Source organism: Cajanus cajan, chromosome 3 (assembly GCF_000230855.2).
Source record: "Cajanus cajan strain Asha chromosome 3, NIPB_CcT2T_4, whole genome shotgun sequence".
Taxonomy (NCBI): domain Eukaryota; kingdom Viridiplantae; phylum Streptophyta; class Magnoliopsida; order Fabales; family Fabaceae; genus Cajanus; species Cajanus cajan.
In genome coordinates, this window is record NC_138519.1 from 56,683,392 (window position 1) to 56,689,644 (window position 6,253).

At 29.8% G+C, this 6,253-nt stretch overlaps 1 pseudogene; it reads left to right on the top strand.

The window, feature by feature from the left end:
* The first annotated feature begins 767 nt into the window (after positions 1-767).
* Positions 768-5,552, top strand: LOC145956570 (transcription factor bHLH162-like; annotated as a pseudogene).
* The last annotated feature ends 701 nt before the right edge of the window (positions 5,553-6,253 follow it).

Here is a 6,253-nt window from a genome sequence, read left to right on the forward strand (position 1 = left end):
GGAATCATACTCCTCAAAAGAGGTCAGAAATTTCATACTTGCACTCTCACAAGCACTCACTGCCTGCGCATATGGCTCCTGTGTCTGGAATTGCAGGGTATGACCATTTCTTGACCACAATTTCTTTCTATTCCTAGATTAGTGTTATTTCTTTCAATTCCTTAGTTGTAGGTTGTTTAGTCTTAACATTGTAACTTGATCATTATGCAAATTAGACGATGATTTGTGTTGCCAATGTATGTATTATTCATTCTGTTCGCTTAAATATCTACATACATGCCAATTATTGTTTAATCGTTATTCATGAAAATCTGGAAACCAACTTTTATTAATCAGTTGTGTCTCGTCTATTTCCATTCTTAATTACACAAACAGTGTAAAATACCTAAATTGAAACAATTCTGTGCTAGTTCGAATAAAAAGGACTTATAAACGAATTTCACCACAAACAACTAGAAATAAAAGTCAAATCAGTCAATTATCAATTATATATTTTGAAACCCTAAACTCTAAACATATATCAAATATGATATAGACACAAATATTAAAATATGATTAATATTTAAAATATAAGAGATTAAGATACAACAAATATATATAATTAATATGATAAAAATTTAAAATAAGAATTTAGATTTATATATATTATTTATTTTTAAAGTTGTTAAACTTTACAATTTTTATATAATAATAATTCTTAAAAGATAAATCACATTTCTTAAGTTAAAAAAATTAATAATTCATATAAAAATAAGTCTCATATTTTATGTTATGAGTCTAATAATATTTATAAATAAGTTAATTTTTTTAATTTTTTATAATAGAATGTTAGATAAGTCTCTAGATAAGAATAAATGTTGTTGATTCTCTTAGCTCATGTTTAACTTATGTCAAAAATGTGTTTAAATTATGTCAAAGAAGTGTCAAGAAAAAAATCAATTGCATTGTAATACGGTAGAGAGATATTAAATGCATCTTTGGCAAGAATTATGTTAAAAACGTGCATGTTTTATACCTGTGTTTCCGTGCTTATTCATAACAAAGTCCTGTAGGAGTGATCGTCAATGTCATTCACTACTTCAGAACAGTAGGTAAAACGCTGGTTTTATTTATTTGTAATGTGTACATCTAAAAATTGTCGCACCTGAAATTCCTATATTGCTGCTGCTTTTTATCAACGAAAAATCGAATATCAATAGAATATAAGAAATATTTTAGTGTATTCTTATATTGCTGTTACGGATATTTCTTTAACATTGATGGAGGTCGAATAGTAAAAGCACCTTGATTTTGATTAATTAATTAGGGCATTTATATTTAGTGTTCAACGTAGGATATATTTATACATGTAGAAGCAAAATAAAAAAAAATGTATATTTCTCGAATATAGAGACAGTCAAAGACAATATATGTATAGCCTGAAACTTTTTTGTATAGCCTGATACTAGTCCGACAAAATGGTACCCCACCACATCTCATAGCACACAACCTTTATCAGTAGCATCTAATGATAACTTGCTTTTCTAAACCAGGTTGAACTATTGCATCCTTTAGGGATATCAATGGAGAACAACCCTAGTTCATCAAAAAGTGATAGAAAAATGATTAAGAAGAACAGAAGAAATCAAATGAGGGCTCTTTTCTCCGAGCTCAACTCAGTTGTGTCTCATCAAAGCTCAAGGGTATTACTCTACTCTTAAATATACAACCAAATGCTCTTATATGCACACAAACGTTTCACTTCTATTAGAATCTTTTGCAGGAGTCAATTTCATGACCAGATCTGATAGATGAAGTCACAAACTACATCAAGAGTTTATAGATTAACTTGGAGAAAATGAAGGAGAAAAGGAGCATGCTATTGGAAAGTAAGATGTCAAAAAATGCTAGCATGAGTATGGGGTTGAATGGGGTGTATTGGTTTAGGATTTCGTACGATTTTAAAAGACTTTTTTTGAGTAAAAAAGTTTAGTAATATTCAATCAGAATTTTATGTCACTTAAAAATAATCTAGTGGTATTCAATTTGGATTTTCAAGATTTTTTTAAGAGTCCATTAAAATCTATTGGTATTCATTTGAGATTTTTTACAACTTAAAATCAATCCATTGGTATTAAAAAATATAAGGATTTTAAAGGATTGTTTATTGGAAAAAACCCAAGTCCCACATCGACTAGAGATTAGGCAATTGAATAGTATATAAGTGGAAAGTAACCCTCACCTTACATGCCGGTTTTATAAGGTTGAGTTAGGGTTAAATCCACTATTCTAAGATGGTATCAGAACCATTTAGATCCACTTTAAAAATGGGTCACCCACCATTGATGCATGCCTCATAGGCATGAGGGGGTGTATTTGGAAAAACTCAAGTCTTGCCAATCCTAGATCATTAAAAAGGGCCACCCATCATTTATCTACGTACCAAGCCCAATAGTGTTGGACGTGAGGGAGTGTATTAGGAAAAACCCAAGTCCCACATCGACTAGAGATTAGGCAATTGAATAGTATATAAGTGGAAAGCAACCCTCACCTTACAAGCCGGTTTTGTAGGGTTGAGTTAGGCGTAAATCCACTATTCTAAGATTGTTGTGTTAGAGGGATTTTGAAGGACTTTCTAGTGTTATTTATAAATGCCAAATTCATAAAACAATCTCATCCAAACCCATCAGATTTTGAAGGGTTGTTTGAAGTAACTTTTCAAGTTCTTCAAGAGTTTTCAAGTGAGTTTTTCATTTTTTTATTTGTTCTCCTATCTTCTCCATTTTTTTCTGCTAATAATACTGCACTACTGTTCATTGGTCATATATAATATTGTAGCACTGTTCTCATTCCATTCCCCTATTTTATGAAACTTCGATATGTAAATGATAGTATCATTGACTTGCTTTATTTTTTTTATTTGTTCTCTTTAATTGACTTGCTTTATTTTATTCCATTCAGTTGAATTTGTTTCTTTATATAACACAAAAAAATGCTTGAAATTTTAACTTTTAAGTGATAATTTTTTTATAACACACGTCAAGAAAAGAGAAAGGTGAAAGATGAAATTAATATCATGATCTCTACAATATATATATATATATATATATAATGAATTTGAGTTAGGGTTTCTATGAGTAGAATGAGATGAAAATAGATCTTAGTTGGGGGAAGAACCCTCTTAGCATAAAAACTACGATGTCTCTCCTTCTCTTGAGTTTGTTACTTTTATCCCTCCTCCTTTTATGACTCAACAATTATTTTATTTTATTTACTATGAATTTTTATTTTTATTTTTATATTATGAAATTAGGATTTTTTTTTATATTTTAAAAAAGAAAATTAACATAAGACATTGCAGTATCTAATTTTTAAGGATTTAGGATTTATGCCTCCATTAACTTATTTTTTTAAAAAATAAAATATTGTTTAAATATGTTAGAATAATTTACATTTATAAATATCTTTAAAAAATTATCATATAATTTATAACTAAAATACTAATAAGGAGGAATGAACTTAAAGTGGCTCAAGGTAAATGCTTATTCTTTAAATAATAATAATAATAATAATAATAATAATAATAATAATAATAATTATTATTATTATTATTATTATTATTATTATACTAATATTATATATATAGCATATGTAATTAGGTAAATATTTCTTGGTGGATTGTGGATTTCCTAATCCACGCCAATTTTTAGCTCCATTTTGAGGTGTAAGATATCATCTACAAGATTTTGCATGTCAGGATAAGACCCTGAAAATGAGAAAGAATTGTTTAATCTTTATCATGCGTCCTTAAGGAATGTGATCAAGAGAATATTTGATATTTTTAAATCAAGGTTCACAATTTTTAAGTCAGCACCTCCATTTTTAAGTAGAACTTGTGTTAGCATGTGCAACACTACATAACTTTCTACGTAAAGAATGTCGTTCTGATGAATTTATAATTGAAGCGGTGGATGGACCTTCATCTTCAACATTACCTGTTAATGAAGATCATATTTTTGAGGCTATTATTCAAACCTAGGAGTAAAAGCGAGGAGACGCTAATGTTTGGAGGACTAGTATAGCTATGGATATGTGAGTAAATGTTATTTAAGAGGATATGATATTATGGAGAATTATTATTATTATTATTATTATTATTATTATTATTTATCTAGACATTGTTGTTTTTTATTATTTTTGTCTTTGACTCTTTTTAAATTTGTATGTATGAAATTGTTTTTGAAATCTTATCATATGTCAAAAATTCACGAAAATTCTACAAAATCCATTAAAATCCTGATTTAAAACTCTTGCAAAATTCATTAAAATCTTGATTTCAAATCTTGTAAAATCCTGCAAAATCTTAAAAGTCATGAAAATCTTGCAAAGTCTTTTAAAATACGCATGATTTTTTTTTAACTAAAAAAGTCCTTTAAAATCCTAATCCAATACACCCCACGAAATGTCAACAATTTAAGATCCAACAAATGGGTTCAGTCTTAGAGGTTGTTCTAGTAACTGGGTTGGATTTTCAATTCATGTTCAATGAGACCATTCGTGTTCTTCAAGAAGAAGGATCAGATGTTGCTAATGCCAGTTATACAGTTATTGAAAATGAAGTTTTTCATACAATACACTGTCGGGTGAGCTATAAATTAATTCCCCATATGCCCTCTGCCCTATGAATTATACGTAACTCGTTTGCATTGCATTTTATAGGTTGGGGAATCTGGAAATGCAACTTTGAGGATATCTGAGAAACTAAAGAAGTTTCTGTATCATTAATTCCAGTTCCTTTTATGATGAATTATGTCAACGTTGGGGGAAAATTAAACCCGATCATATAACTCCAAGAGAGTGGCACTGTTTTATCTAGTAAGCAAATTCATATTCACTGTCTTGTTGGCTTTGCAGATTGTGCACATGCGTGGAAGTTGCAAAATCTGATGAAATGGTTGTTTAGTTTGTTATATAATTAGGATTAAACATGTTTCCGTTTCCTTGAAGTCTATTTGAATATTTTTTCATAATTAAAATAAAAAATAAACTTTTGTGTTTACTATTAATAACAGGAATTATCCTATTTAATATTCATATTTTTTTTACAATTTTATCCTTATAATCATTTTTTTACAAAACAAATTTTCTTTTTATAAATTTCATTTTATAATCACATGCATTTTTAATAACTATTTGTTATTATATAATTTTTATTATTTATTAGTGGGTAGGAAGTTTCTTTCGTACACTAATATAAGATAAAATTAGTTTATATAAAATCTATTTAATATGAGAGAGTTTCTACATATTAATTTATGCATAAATTTTAAATTTAATATACAAAAAAAAAATTTCCTTCTTATTATTATTTTTTTAAAAGTACTCATAGAAAAATTAATTCAACTAAATCTTAAATCTCTTTGGAAAAGAGAAAACTAACATATATAATAACGAAGGATTATAGTTGGCAATAATGAATATAGAGAAAATGCATACATATTCATTAATCAGTTTTTGTCCCAAAGCCCTTTATGTTTCCTAAACAAATTAGATGACATACGAAAATCACGTATTTATGAATGTTTTATTCTTCCGAACATTCTCGATGTATAAAATCAAAAACTACTTCTAACCATATGTTCCTGTGTAGAAACACTCCTCTTGTCGCTCTTTCTTCGTGGTCTTCTAAATCTTCGATGCCGACCGAATAGTATCTTCAAAGGGTGGGGAGGGTACCTGCAAAGGCACTCCGACGATCAAATAAATGTTCAGTATAGAGCAATAAAGGTTTTTATGCTAGATAAATCGTACCTCTTTTCTGTCCCATCACCTATGTATTTATAGTGACGTATTTGGGTCTGGTGGGGCTTCTGTCTTGGGAGATGGGTAATACCTTGGTTAACCTTGATCTTTCTTAATTAGATGTGATAATCATTGTGTAATGGATATCCTAATCTGCCATATGTTTCACGTGGGTTGACATTCTTTGGGTCTTCGGCCAAGCTGTTAGCCGAAGAGGTGTTCGGTCGTGCTTATGGCCGAAGGGGGTTCGACCAACCTTAAGGCCGAAGGGGGGTTCGGCCAAGCTTAAGGTCGAAGGGCTATTCGGCTATATTTAAACACGAAGGAGTGTTCGGTCACGCTCTAAGCCGAGGGGGTGGTTTGAGTATTTCCCTTTGATGCTCTTTTGCCTAGTTTTGGAGTGCTTCCTTTCCCTTTTCTTTGTGGGGAAAGTATTCGGCTATCCTTAAGGCCGAAAGGGGGTATTCGGCCA